This window comes from Sphaerodactylus townsendi, linkage group LG03 (genome assembly GCF_021028975.2).
Source record: "Sphaerodactylus townsendi isolate TG3544 linkage group LG03, MPM_Stown_v2.3, whole genome shotgun sequence".
Taxonomy (NCBI): Eukaryota; Metazoa; Chordata; class Lepidosauria; order Squamata; family Sphaerodactylidae; genus Sphaerodactylus; species Sphaerodactylus townsendi.
Window position 1 is genome coordinate 52,602,105 of NC_059427.1, and position 15,287 is coordinate 52,617,391.

General features: G+C 46.4%; 1 protein-coding gene across 2 annotated transcripts in view; it reads right to left on the reverse strand.

Annotated features, from left to right (window-relative positions):
• Positions 1-15,287, reverse strand: part of GATA2 (GATA binding protein 2) — a 627,541-nt gene that overhangs the window by 284,507 nt on the left and 327,747 nt on the right. The gene's annotated exons all lie outside the window — the stretch shown is intronic.

The window sequence follows — 15,287 nt, forward strand, 5'->3', positions numbered from 1 at the left end:
CGACCGGTCTGAGTCTTCTGTGATTGGTGAAGCTGCAGAGGAGGAAGGGCGGAGGGAGTAAAGCAAAGGCAGGGAAAGGGCGGCAACGCTGCAGGCATGGGAAAGTGGAGAGGGAAACCGCTGCGGTGTCTTGCTCGCCCTCTAGTGTGTAAGCGAAGGGAGTAGAACAAGTATGCCCGCGAAACCCTCCTCTCTGTAGTTGAGGCTGTCAATTTTATCATGGTCGGCAGTCTCATTTCCTCCTAAACTAGTTGGAGGGCCTTTTCAGGAAAGTCAGCTGGAAAAAGTGCACTGTTTGTTTTTGAAAAATTCGTAGGGTGGTAGAGGTTCCTGGTTAAGGGTACCAATCTCATCATCAGTAGCATAACAGAAGAACAAAAGGCAAAAAATGTCCGGTCATCGCAGCTACATACTTGGGGTGGGGCGAAGCTACATCTGCTGGGGGTTTGCCTGTCATCAACCATAATGGCATGGGGTGGGGTGGGGGGGCTGGGGCACTATTCATATATAATCATACCCTGGCACTATCTGAAGCTGGATTCGTGTAAAGGTTTCAATGGTGTTGATGGTAAAGTAACCTTGAGTGCATTCCACAGCCCGGGCGATGGGCCAGCAGCCTAAACTGCGGAGACTCTTTATCTCATGCGGGAGATAGAGGTCTCCGTTCCATACCAATGGGAAGCCGGGAGGGGATGGGATGGATGGGGAGTTATAACCTGTATGCTTCTGGCGGGAAGCTGTCATTCCTGCCACTGCGTGATAATTTTGCCAGGCTTTAAGATGTCTGGAATAAACGGGTCTTCTTTCACCCCAAAGAGCCTTTTATTTCATAGCCTCCATGGAATTCCTTACATTGTGGCTTGGGAATCCTAATTCATCTATATTCCTAGTGCAGTGGACCCTCCTGGTGTCTGCGGCATGGAGAGGTTGAATATTGTTGCGGAGATGGTGCGGTAGCCCCAAAGAGGGCTCCGACCTTTCCCTTCTATGGATCCTGGAGGAGCTGGCCGGCGGGTGAAACCGGGTCTCGCTGGTGACTCTTTTCCCACGTCCCTCGTATCAGCACGGTAGTCTTCCCCCGCTTACTCCGTTGGAACGAGTGGCGTGACGATCACCATGGGGACTTACATGAGCCGCTTGGGCAGCGCTTCGTCTATGGATCGAGCCTGTGGATCGGATCTCTACCCGTTTTTATTGTGGATTACAAACCCTCAGATGCAACCTGTCATGGAGGAGACGGGCCTGACCACCTTCATCGCGGCAAACCTTAGGAGTCCAGTTTGGAAGCGCATTCCTGGACTCTCCGTATTTTGGTGATGCTCCCAAAGAACCACCGTGGCACAGCACTGGGGCCCGTCTCGGAAGGACACTGGGACTAAACCTGGGATTGGGAGGGGTATCCGGTAAAATCTTCCAATCGGACCCCCCCTGATCCCGGCTAGCCAGCGGCCGCGACCTGAGGTGCCCCCTGGAGCCACCGGTGGCTCACAATGGGTAAGTCTCCGATGCGTCTCAAACTTCCCAGACGGCATTTAAGAGTCCGAAGAAAGCCTGCCACTCCCAGCCGGATCTGTTCCCTCTCCCATCGAGAGAACTGGGATGAGGGAAGTGGAGCGACGTACGTAGGATGCCCAAGAAGCATGGACCCGTGAACGCATACAGCTATATAGGAGGAGGAGGAACGGGCACAGTTACAGCAAGAGCCTTGAAAACCTGCAGAGGACCGGGAACAACAAACGCATAAAGAAGTCCAACTCCGGGAGCTGGACCGCGCACCCAAAGATGCGCTTCCAACGGCAATATAGCGCAGAATCTGTCAGTCCATGATAAGGTCCTGGAACACTCCAGACTGGATTTACAGCGTGCAACGCGAAAGCTGCTTCAGGCCTTGGCGCACGCAAAGCGAGCTTACTGCGGCTATTAAACGGGACCTAACTGGCTAAATTGGAACGAGAAAAAGCAGCTCTGTACGCTAATTCAGGATGCATTGACCCGCGAAGGAGAGAGAGAGCTGGCTGCATTGGAGAGGGAACTGAGGAGAGGCAGCAGACCAGGAAGCCCTGCTGGAGCTCCATGCTGTTACTAACACTGCCGGGCGCTCAGAGGAGCAACGCTGCTGGGTCCTGCCACCCAAACGCCAGCTGCACCGGCATTGGGATACCGCCCCCGATTCCGGCCGCCCCTGTGCAACCGCTGCCCGCCCCAAATCCCCTGCTCAAGCAATCCTCAAGGCAACCGCCGCCCCTGCCGGCGCCAAGAGCCGTGGAAAGGGGCTGCCATAGGCCCTCGCCATACCTGCCTGCCTTTGGATGGGACCGCTTCCACACACCTGGTCGTTTGGCACCTCGATGCAAACATGGAGGACTACGATGATTTCTTGGTCAAGATTTGTCAATTTGAATCCTGTCGCACGGTGCCCGCATTCCTCCAAGCCTTAAGAGCGCGCTTCCAAGATCCGGGCGCCGAAAATGAGGCTATCCGCACCATCAAAACTATCCAGCAGGGCAACCGACCGTTTGCAGAATTTGCCCGTGAATTTCGTGCGGCGGCTGCTCGACTCCCTCCTGAGTGGCCTGAACGCATGAAATGCGAATACTTCTCGGATGCTGTTGACGGCAAGCTGCGTGAAACGGTGTTTTTTAATTCGGGTTCCTCGCACTATTGCTGATTGGATCCAGTTGGGATCCCAGGTGGCGTCTCGCTTGGAATACGCTCGTGCCGGAGGCCGCCCACGCCCGAAGCCTGCCACTGCGCCCACCAAGACAAGCCCAGCCGCCCCCACCGAGTCCACCTCTCAGCGCCGTTGACGACTGGGATTGTGTCTGTACCAAGTGAGGACCAGGTCATCTAGCCGCCAACCGTCCGGGTTAGAAACAAAAACCAACCGCTCCAGCCACGCCGCACTGGGCTCAAGCCAAGCTACCACGCAAGTCGGGTCACGACGGGTTTCTCCATGGCGGTCATCGATGGCTACCCAGAGGAGGGGGAAGCAGCTGTTTGCCTTTCTTTCAGCCCCCCATGGATATGGGGTCCGACTCCTGACGCTGTGAGTGAAGGTAGCGCCTCCCACATTGTCCAAGCGTTTCTGGCCAACCCCGCTAAACATACTCGCATTATAGCCTCGGCCCTTGTGGATTCTGGCTGCTCCCATTGCTTAATGCAGCCCCAGGTGGCAGAGGAGCTAGGTCTGGACCAAATTCCCCTGGTTGTTTCCATACCATTCACTCCAAATGGACGGGTAGCCCCCTCGGGAACGTAAGGACCGGGCAGTTCAAAAAATACAACTGCTCCTCCTCACAGCTGTGCCGACTCATTGGGAGAAAAATTGCTTTATTTTGATGCCAGTGGCCAAACACTCCATAGTTTTGGGCATGCCATGGTTATTGTTACATGAACCTAAGTTCATTTGGAAAGAACGGATCTTAGAATTCACTGACCCTCCCTAAGTGGTGAACATATGAATTGGGGGGAAAACCTAACTTCTCCTGACACACCTCCCTCCCTGGTTTCATATCAGTTTATTGTTCCCGATCTCTATTGGCATCCCACCGGCGTACCAAGATCTAGCCAGAGTTTTTCAGGAGCAAGAATGCGATCAGTTGCCACCCCATAGAGACACTGACTGCACAAAATTGTTATACAACCAGGGGCGCAACTGCCCAAAGGTAGAATTCCTACGCGTATGAGTCCCCAATAGAGGAGAAGGGAACTTACCGTGCCTTCTTGGACAAGAACCCTCGCTCAGCGGGTTCATACGGCGGGCTACCAAACACACACCACGCCAAGCTCCCGTTTTGTTTTGTAAAGAAAGATGGGTCTTCTACGGCTTTGCACAGATTATCGAGGTCTCAATGCAGTCTCCCCTGTCCAATAAATATCCTTTACCTTTGATCAAAGGACCTTTTAGATGCTTTTCGGCAAAGAGTATTTTTTACTAAATTAGACTTGAGAGAAGCTATACTACAGGGTCAGAATTGCTTTGAAGGCTATGAACACTTGATCATGCGTTTAACACAAAGTTTGGACAGTTTGAATACTTGATAATGCCATTCGGGTTAAATTGGGGCCCCCGGGGCTTTTATGGCCCTTATCCAACGTAAGTTCTCCAAGTGATTTCATTGTACAAGGGAGTTGTGGTATAATTTAGATGACGCTTTTTAATTTATTCACAAACCATAGAAGAGCATGAAACATTGGTTCGAGGTATTGAAACGGCAACTTGCTCGACAACTCTCTCTTGCCAAACTCTCCAAATAGCTGTTTTCACCAGACCTCCATTGACTATTTGGGTTACCGGATCTCGCCCGAGGAGGCTTGAAAATGGATCCTGCATAAAATTGGACGCGAGTCCTCCAATGGCTCGTCCTTTACCCAACCGCAAAGAACTCCAATCTTTCTTGGTTTTGCATAATTTCTATCGTGGACTTTATACCCCAATTAAGCTGAACTGACTCTCCTCTCACAGACCTCTTACGCATCTACAAGGGTAAAAGATCCACTGTCCGCCAAGCCCGGGGCCCCCCTTTCCTGGTCTGGAAGAGTGTCAAACAGCCTTTCAACTCTTAAAAGTCTGCTTTTACCACCGAACCTATCCTAAAGCACTCCTGACCCAGATCTCCCGTTTGTGGTTCACGTGGATGCCTCGGACATAAGCACTTGGGGCAGCCCTGTTACAGAAAGAATAAAGATGGTAGGCTGGTTCCGTGTGCTTATTTATCTAAGAAATGTCTCTGGTGCTGAACTCAACTGGACTGTAAGGGGATAAAGAGATCTGCGGCCATCAAAGTAGCACTCTCCACTTGGCGCCACTGGCTGGAAGGGGCTAAACACCCCTTTCAGGTTTGGTCGGATCACAAAAACCTGGCACGCTTCTTTCCACCCCCCCCTCAAGATGTCCTCAAAACAACTCAAGGCCGATTTCTTTTCTCGCTTCTCTTTTACAGTCCATTTTTTCCCTGAAAACTAATAAACTGGCTGGACGGGCTCTCGCTACTACCCGGGGAGGGGGGTGGAGCTGCCTTACGAGACATTCCACGCACTGTTCTCTCCCCCTCCCAGCTGGGGCTGGCTGTCACCCGATCTCAAACGTGGCCCACTCCTCCTTCACCGCCCATTCCTAGTCTCATCTCTCCTTTCCTACGGGAACTCGAGGAGGCGGGGCTGCAAGAGCCTCCAGCGGAGGAAAGTGACTCCCAATTGCGTTTGGAGAATGGGGTTTGGCGGAGGGGGGAGGTGTTGGTACGTGCCTCCCCCCCTCCGCACGCACGTTCTTGAAGCCTGCCACCATGCCCACTCGGCTGGACATTCTGGTTTTCTTCTGAAAAAACTCCCCTGGTACTTGGCCCGCCGTCAGTTCTGGTGGCGCGCAATGCGCAAGGACATTGAGGCGTATATTCAAGGTTGCTCGGTTGTGCAGAAGCCAAAACCATTCCGGGAAAGCCCCATGGGCTGTTGAAACCTCTCCCGGTTTCAAAGTTCCTTACAATTCGTGTATTTGCACAAACATCCACTTAAGCCTGATGGAGGAGGCGTTGGTTTTTATACCCCCTTTTACTTTTAAAGAGTCTCAAAGCAGCTTACAAACTCCATTTCCTTCCTCTCCCCACAACAGACGCCTTGTGAGGTAGGTGGGGCTGAGAGAGTTTTGAGAGAACTGTGACTAGCCCAAGGTCATGCAGCTGGCTTCATGTGGAGGAATGAGGAAACAAATCCATTCCACCAGATAAGAGTCTGCCATTCATGTGAAAGAGTGAGGAATCAAACCCAGTTCTCCAGATTAGCCTGTCTTAACCACTATGCCACTTGTTGCTAGCAAATGTGCTTTAGAGAACTGTTTCATAACTTGTTTCTATGATTCTTTCCAAAGGATTCACTGTGCCACCATTTCATTTTTTTAAAAAAAGATCACCTATTTTACTTTTACAGTGTTTTTCCCCCTCCTCCTTGACTTGTTACATATCTATGTCACAGTTCTCCTAGAGAGTAGTTTTCAAGAGTTTAGATTTTGCATATAACAGCTAGAAATATAGAAAGAAGCAAGGCACATGCCGCTGTGAAAGTGAGCCACATTTGCCTATTTAAACAATAAACAGGAATCTTGTGGTACCTTAAAGAGTAGTGCAGTTTTATTCTAGAGCAGGGGTAGGGAACCTTTAACACTCAAAGAGCCATTTGGACCCGTTTTCCACGGGAAAAGAAAACACTTGGAGCCGCAAATAATTTTTGACATTTAAAATAAAGATAACACTATATATATAGGGTTTTTTTTTTTTACCTTTTACTCCTCTCATTCTGAGAAGCGCATGGATGCGCCCACCCTGCTGCCTGCAGGGCAGGCAAGGATGAAGCTGGTGGCTCGGCCTCGCCGGCCACCAGGAAAGCGCCCGCCTTGCTCCAATGGGGTGGGCGAGAGGGGAAGCCCACAGCGCGGCCCAGCCAACCGTGGGCAGTTGGTGCTCCTGCCCTGCTGCCTGCAGGGTGGGCAAGAATGGGGCTGGCGGCTCGGCTCGTGGAGCCACAGTGCAAGGGCAGAAGAGCCGCAGGTTCCCTACCCCTGTTCTAGAGTAAGCTTTTGTGAACTTCTTCAGCATCTAAAAAAGTGACAAATAAACCAAGAAAACCCCGCTTGAAATAAAATCTGTTAATATTTAAAGTTGCCACAAGATTGCTGTCTATTTTTGCAGCTTGAAAAAAAATCAGTGACAAGAAATAAGAGTATAAATTTTGCTGCTTTCAATAGCATGAATGGGCCCATCACTCTGGTTTTGCCTGGCAGACCGATGTGTAATCAAGGAGATTTGGAAAAGAATATTACTGTTCCTTCATGTCTAAGAAAGTGTTTCTCAATAGCCTTAAAAATCCCAGAATGTGCAGGAATGGCAGTTTAGTTGCTAGTTGAAGGAGGCTGAGTGGAAGTTTCTGCTTCAAATATCCTCTGTTTATGCTGTCAGGAAATAATCCACAAGTAGTCTTGTAAATCTTCAGTATTCTTTCATGCAAAGAAAACTGAACACTGCAATTCTGCCCCCTAGATTTGCATAGCTCAGGACAATGGAGAATGTTCAATGTATAAAAAAGAAAATGCTAAGGTTTTATTGATTACACTTATAATCTTATCCTGTCTCACTTCCAATATGGAAATCAATGTGCACAGGCATTAATCCCATCTAGGCATTAATAAGTCCCTGAGCTGTTTAGCTTCAGCAAGGTTGTCACTTTATGTGCCTTCCACCATAATCAAACATATGACTTTTTGCAAGTTATCAATCCAGTTGCAACGGAAATGCATCATGTACTGTCTCCTCAACGTTAATGATAGGCAGTCAATTTAGGTCTAATTCATTCTAGGAATGCTCAGCATTTAAAGGCACAGTCTGACACAGTATTTTGCTCTTGGAAAGCATGCATATTTGCCTGGAATGTAATCATTCTGAAACACATAGGTCAGATTATGATGCAGATCAAACCAAGAACTTATTTAGCAGCTGGTAGAAAGAAACAGGAGCCTTTGGGCACATCAAATACTTTTTATTCCAGCATGAACTTCTATGCACTAGAGCCTACATTGATGCAAGTGTGGGGTCATAATCATGCAGAGATGACCCACCTATGTGGATCTGACGAAAGATTCTCATTCACAAAAGCTTATGGAAGATAAAATATTCTTCGTGTTTGAACTGTCACAAGACTCTGATTTAGATTAAATGTAACAAACTAACAAAATTACCACTGTAAATGAGATACAGACCTCTGTCCAATTGGATCTATGCTATGGCATAATTGGAACATTTCTGAATATGAAGAGTAGTCTGTTTTGCTTCTTGTGCCACTTTATAATTTTTTTAAACTGAGAAAACAGTGACTTCTCCCCAATCAATGACAAAGGAGCACATAACCATGAGCCCAGTTAAAGGAAATTAAGGCAGCGCTTTTAAGTAGCCTTGTGGGTTCAGTTGCACTCAACTTACTTCTGAGACAGCTGTAATAGTACTAAACTGACCAGCACGAGGATCAGAATAGTGATTGTAGCTGGATTCATTTCACCAGATGTTTCCTTTTTAATGGTGTTTAAATATTTGCACATTCCATTATTATTATTACTACTATTTGATGAAATGGTAATGATAAGTTCCGGCAATTTATTTATTTATTTATTGATTGATTGATTGTTATATTTCTAAACCGCCCTCCCCCGAAGGGCTCAATGTACTGTGAAATGTTTATTTACTCCATTCTTAAATGAGACAATAAGCAAACAAGCCCATGTAAAAACCATAAAGAGAGATGCACCTACTGTAATCCATGAAGTCCTCCAAGAACATGTTAATATCTATGGTGAGCTCCACCTGGTGCGAAGGCTTGTTTTTTGTTCTTTACTTGCACTACACAAACGGCCAGTGTACTTTGCACCAAGCTTCCAGCAGCACCACTTCGTTATCTCACAAACTCACTGAAGACGTTTGGATCAAGGTGCAGCGAGGAAAGGTGAAACTTCCCGTTTCCTCTGTTAGCTTTGTGACCCAAAAGGCATAAATTTTACAATCTGATCTAGACAAATGACTGAGTGGGGAGGCAGAGGACCCAGTTCGTTGCAGTATAATTTGGCTAATTTCAAAATACAGTTTTTCTGTATTTTTCTGTTTTTTTAAATTGGTATATTTGGAGAATGGAGGTGGGTGGGCGGGCCAATAGTTTTTAGTGGGAATTATTTTATTTCCAATTCACTTATTTATAGTTTTGTTTGGGTAAAGTTATCCACTATTGAAGACTGAAATGGAAAAGTGCTTAAGTTTGTGTATTTTGTAAATGTTAACTATTTATTGTTCTGATTTTAATTATTTACAATGCTTATTGTGCTATGTATTATTTATAGATTGTATTGATTAATATATTATGTATTGTTCATATATGTTATATGTTGACTATGTGTAAGCCACCCTGAGTTTGGCCTTTGGCTGGGGTAGGGCAGGATATAAATCTAATTAAATAGGAGGCTATAAGAATCCTTGCTGATTGATCTGAGGTCATTTTTGCTATGATCTTGCGGAGTGGAAGGGAGGGAGGGCATAAGGAGAAAAGTAATGTGACCAACCCTATTGGAAGGCATCCCCAATGACTCTTTGTCTACTCCAGAGGGAGTGCAACCCATCTGATGGAGTGCCATGCTGTTCCAGGAGGGGCTTCAGTGTTGCTGCAATTAGTTATTGAGCATCTCTGGATCCCTTTGAGTGTAGTGCTGTGGAGGGGGAGGTTGTCTTGCTGTCCTGCAAGCCTCCTCCCCCACACTCCCCTCTTAAGGTCAGACAGTGGCCCTGACTCCCTTGGTGCCCCCACAGCCTCCCCTCCCCCCATCCCCAAGAGAAGGAGGAAAGCCAGTGTGGTGTAGTGGTTATGAGCAGTGGACTTTAATCTGGAGAACTGGGTTTTTCCCCACTCCTCCTTATGAACGGTGGAGTCTTATCTGGTGAACTGGATGTTTCCCTGCTCCTACACATGAAGCCTGCTGGGTGACCTTGGGCTATAGTCACAGTTCTCTCAGAACTCTCTCAGCCCCATCTACCTCACAAGGTGTCTGTTATGGGGAGGGGAAGGAGTTTGTAAGCCACCTTGAGTCTCCTTATAGAAGAGAATCCAAATCTCCTCCACCTTCTTTTGCTGTGTGGAGATAGGCCTACTGCTTGGGTAACCGGATCCCCCCAACCACATCATCAATGTGGGCAGCTATAGAATGTGAATGCCTGGAGGGTACTGTGAGTGGCTCCAATCCACTGCATGTACTGATCAGTGGATGGAGGGCATGAGCAGGACTACTGCTGCCACTGTTGCCCATCTAGAGACACTCCTGGGGTTGGGCAAGACCGCCATCACCCTACATGCCCTGGAGCCACCTTGCCCAATTCTCCTGCCATGGCTGTGGCTCTCCAGGGCCCACAGTATGTCATTGGCTGCCACAGGCAACGATAGCCCCCATGCCTCCTCACTTCACCGCCCATCCCGGGCCTCCCATGCCATACCCTCTCTTCCCCCAATCCTGGGCCTCCCCATGCCACACACTTTCCAGTTAAGAATGAATTTGAATAAATTCTTTTTTTAAATCAGAGAAATAAGCTTATCCATCTAAGCCAGGGGTAGGGAACCTGCGGCTCTCCAGATGTTCAGGAACTACAATTCCCATCAGCCTCTGTCAGCATGGCCAATTGGCCATGCTGGTAGGGGCTGATGGGAATTGTAGTTCCTGAACATCTGGAGAGCCGCAGGTTCCCTACCCCTGATCTAAGCCAATTCCAGTATCTTCCCAAATCATTCTGTTGCAGGTATAGATGAAAATTTCCATTTTTTGCACATATAGCATTCTTGCTGTCAATGTCATATATGAAAACAAAATTTCATATCTTTTTTCAAACTGTCCACCAGACCTGAAAGGAAAGCCTCTGTATATTAGCCTTTAAAATCTTCTGGATTGTTGAATGTATCTGTATCCAAAATCTTTAGCCTTTTCACAAGTCCACCATAAATTATAGGAGTACCCTTCACAGTGCTTACATTTCTAACACACATTCAGAACATTTTAATACATTTTTGTCAATTTCTCTGGTGATAAATGCTGACCATACATCATTGTATTAATATTCTGTTTAAGAATGGAACTTAATGTAAATTAAAGAACCTTTACAGTGCACTCCTGGGGGGTCCTGCAAAACCACTCAGGAGGCAGTGTGACCCTGGTACCAGCGTAACTGCCACTTGCTCTGGTGTGAGGGGCCTTTACGCCTGTGTGGAGGCACTTACTGGTGCCGAAGCAGTGTGGCAGCACATCGCCTGGGCTGCCTATGAAGGGGGCATTGAATGTATACAATAAAAATTCTCTTCTGAAGTGGTGTATAAGTTCTTACAAGAGACAATGAATTCAGATTCTTTGATAGATATTATTTCAGATTCTTTGATCTATGTTATTTAAGAAGCCTTCTCATGTCTTTTAAAGGGGAAATTCCTGGACCATATACCTTTGGATGTCAGATTCTCTTCTATATACATTTTCCATAATATAAACGAGTATTTATAAGTTCTTCCAACTAGTATTTATAAGATCTTTTTGTACTTAAAGACTTATGTTCCATTTCCCAGATATTGAGGTTGCATGGATATAATTTATTAGAGTATAGTTATCACGCTTGTTTCACACATTATTGTATGTCCTTGTATATATGTTTGTATGTATGATGTCCAAATAGTTTATTTCCATACATTGTATATGTTTTGCACTGACACATACATTAAATTTAGGCAGCAATTGGCGTGTAACGCTTCTTCCTTCTTCCCTTGCCTGGCTAGTACGTTGCACCCAATGGTTTTGGTTGATTTGATCTATATGCGAGGGCATGTCCAGGGTGTGGAGCCAACTTTAGTTGGCTTCATGAGCCCTCTTGACCAAGGAATGCCCAAAATTTACCGGCATGGACATACACTGGCAAAATCATTGGCACACCCCATTGAGCTGCATAAGCCAATTACAGTAACTTGGTCCTTTTATCTTTCTTGTGTTTTCTCTTCACTCCACTTTTGCCAAATTTTCTTAAGTTTTTTTCTAAGTTCCATTCCACTTTTATCATTCCCTGAAAAAAAGATGTCTCCTTGTAAGATAAATTATCCTTCATCATTTAAAAAATGAGGACTCCGCCAAAAGTCCAAGTTATATTCATTGTAGTCTTGAGCTATCTGTTTCAATCCTGTTTCCTAGCTCTCAACTCTAGGATGAACCACAAAAACTCCCACCTTTATACTCGAGGAGGAGTTTCTTGAAGCAATGTGGGTTATCTCCCAGCCATTCTTTAATCCAGAGTGATTGACTCAGCTGGTGAATTACTCCTCCCAGAAGGTAATTCAGCTATGATGACCCTCCGCAGTCTGCGGAGATATCAACATATCATTAATCTCCCACTTCAGTGTTGGGTGCCAACAAAACAGATGATGAACACACTTGATTGAATGAGATACCGCAAACTTTTATTCGTTTACCACATTTGGGTTTCTGTACCATAACATACAGACATCATATAAAGCCAAGAAACTGTCTCTCAGCATGTGAATCCAGTATCCCAGGCATGAAACAGGGTAGCAAATGTCAAAAGGGATGGTGGCTATTTTTTTTAAAGCAAACCCATAAAGCAAGGGGCAAAGGTCATATTGAATTCTTTCCTGTATTTAATCCGAGTCTAGCTATAGTTAAGACCAGCTTGGGGGTGGGGTGTGAATGTCTTGAATTACTGAGTTATTCGTGTTCACAGTCTATAAAAGGTTATGCTGCAATAATTTTTTTAATCTTCAAGGTGTCATACAACATTCTGTTGTTTTTTTTACTACATGAGACTAAATTTGGCTGAAGGACTATAGCTTGGCACACTTTTATACGCAGGAAGTCCCCAGGATCCCAAGTTGAAATACTGTGATTCAGCAGAAGGGAGCTTTCTATGCTTGTACCCATTACAAAAAGAAAGCAGCAGATAAAGCTGGTTGGTTTTAGTTAGAATGAATAAGGCCGCCTGGAGACGTTCCATGTGCCGCTCAAAATAACCAATGAAGTGTCATTCTCTCAGTTATACATTGATAACATTCTTACAAAAACAATGACAGAACTTGAAAGGATTATTGTTTCTAGTCCATCCTTTCCACAGCCAGCACCACTATGTACCAGTACCAGATACATAAACTCAAATGCACTGCAGTCAGCTAGTTTCAGACTAACAAATTCAAAATTCACATAAACCTTGTCAGCGGATCCCAGCCATAAATTACCACAAGGTCTCTTTTTAATTTGATTTCCTGTGCTTGGAATGTTCTGTTTTTTAATATAGGCACATTACATTTGTTCTCATTTAGAAATACTAAAAATACTAAAAAATGTACGATCTCTTCATGGATTATGAGATTTCTAGGAATAATCCTTTTATTTTAATAATAAAATGGTCAGAATCTCTGTGAATTAGAGTGTTTTGCTGGCTTGCAGCATTGAAAGCTAAGTAACATCTCATTTGATATTCTGTAGGCTTTTCACACAATTCTGAAGATCTTAATAGATAAATATAGGTAAATTGATAAAGCATCATTACTAAGTTGACAACTGCTATAAAATAGGGGAGTATTTTACTCATACAAATGTTCAGGGTAGCAATCTCAGCATCCCTAATAATATTTGACTGTAGCAGTACCTTGAATTTTGATCCAAAACAGACTAGGTACATCTTGAGAAAATCAGGTACATGTTTTGTTGAAATCCAATAGGAATTAAGACAATCCATTACACACTATTGGACTACTGGGCATGCCTGTGATAAAAATTGTTTTTTTGTGAGTGTGTGAAGAGATTAATAGCCCAGTCCAGAGCTGTCATGTGGCCTGGACAGAGCTGATCTGTTGCCACTCTGCCTGCTCCAAAGTAAGAAACCCCAAATTTACCTTTGGGCGTTTTCGCACACACTGTTTGTTGCAGATCTGGCATGTGAGGTCGTTGCCGTTTCACACATTTGTTTGCACACACTTAAGCCGAAATGTGTTCCGACTCCCTTTCTGTGCCACATTCCAGCCATTGTTCCGCATTTTTCCTGTCGCTCAATACTTGTGCAACTTTCTTGGAAAACGCAGTTTCCCCCCACAATTTGGTGCCTAGTTGCGAAACAAAAGTGGAGCGAAAGTGGATCAAGCGGCAGCAGGGGTTTACGCCCACCATGTGACAAGATTTGATCCATCCAATGGGAGTGCGACTGGGCGTTCTGACTGCTTGGCGCACATTCCTTTTGTTCCTTTTATGTCTCACTCCTTAACTTCCCCCCCCTCATCCCGTTCGTGGTCATGTACGCCTTGTAGCTCAATTTACAGATGGCCTATTGAAGGGTGCTTAAAAAACCCCCTCCACCTTCTGCTTTTCTCTTTGTCCCTCCCATTGTCCGCAACTGAATGGAGGGCGGCTGAAAGCGAAAGCCTTCTTGCTTTGGCGGAGCCTAGGAGATGCTTAGCTTAAAGGATGCTGGATTTTTCAAGGAGGGCTGGAAAGAGGCCCGGCTTGCATCTTTGGGAGTGAGCAGAGAATATTCTCTTGTGCTGTCTCTGGCACAACGGGTGCCCATGTTGCCTGCAGACCTCCTTTGGGGGGGGGGGTGGGAGCCGTGTGGGGTTTGTCCCCCCGTTTCCCTTCTCATCCTGCTAAAGTAGGGTGGTAGAGAAGAGATTCCACTGTTTTCGTCCCCCTCTCTTTCTCAAGGATCCAGTGCCGAAAAGTCCTCCTGGCAAACGGAACAGCAGGTATTCCTGTGCCTTCTGCCACGGAGCAGGAGAAGAGAACCACTGAGAAAACACCCCGGCCAGTGGCGTAGGGGGTTAAGAGCTCGGATAATATCTAATCTGAGAGAGAACCGGGTTTGATTCCCAGCTCTGCCGCCTGAGCTGTGGCGGCTTATCTGGGGAATTCAGATTAGCCAGGGCACTCCCACACATGCCAGCTGGGTGGCCTTGGGCTAGTCACAGCTTCTCGGAGCTCTCTCAGCCCCACCCGCCTCACAGGGTAACTTAGGCCCCACCCCCGGACTGCCCCAGGACTGCGCGCCAGCCAATCAGATTCGTCGTTTGCGCCGCATTCCTGAGGGATGCAAAAACCCGGGAGTTGCGAAGCAAGCGGAAGATGTGTGACTACCGGGCCATGTGTGAATGCCATCGAGCGACAAAACTACATTAAAAAGGTAAGGAATCAATGCGGTTCGCTTTTATTCTGGAATAAAAAGTGTGTGCGAAAACGCCCTTTAACTCTCCCATAGGGGGAAGTGGAGATACGCAGCGATAATCGCAGCATATGTCTGAACCCCACTCTACCGGCACAAGGGGGCTAAACTGGCGGTGGAACATGACTAAGGTTGGCTCCACCCCTGCCATGCCCATGTAACTTGGGCCAGCGCGGAAGCGCTAATAGAGAGCTGGGTGCTGCGGCTGGTCATACCAGGGCTCCGCAGTGGCTGGGATAAGTGCCCATCTGCCAGTGTAAGTGCCCCAGGGAGGGCACTTTTGCTGGCATAAGCCTGAGTCGCAACCAGAGGGGGATTTGGCCCCCTGCTGAATTGGGCTGGGTGTGGGTTCATAGATAAAAATGCAAGTTAGGAGAAAGGAGGGATTAAAAACATGCATAGAACATCAGTGTGTTGTTCCCTGGATTGTGTTTACCTGTATACCTAGACCTCACTGATAACATGAAAGTAAATTCCACTGAAATAAAAAGCATTTCTATTAATGTGTTTAGGATTAGA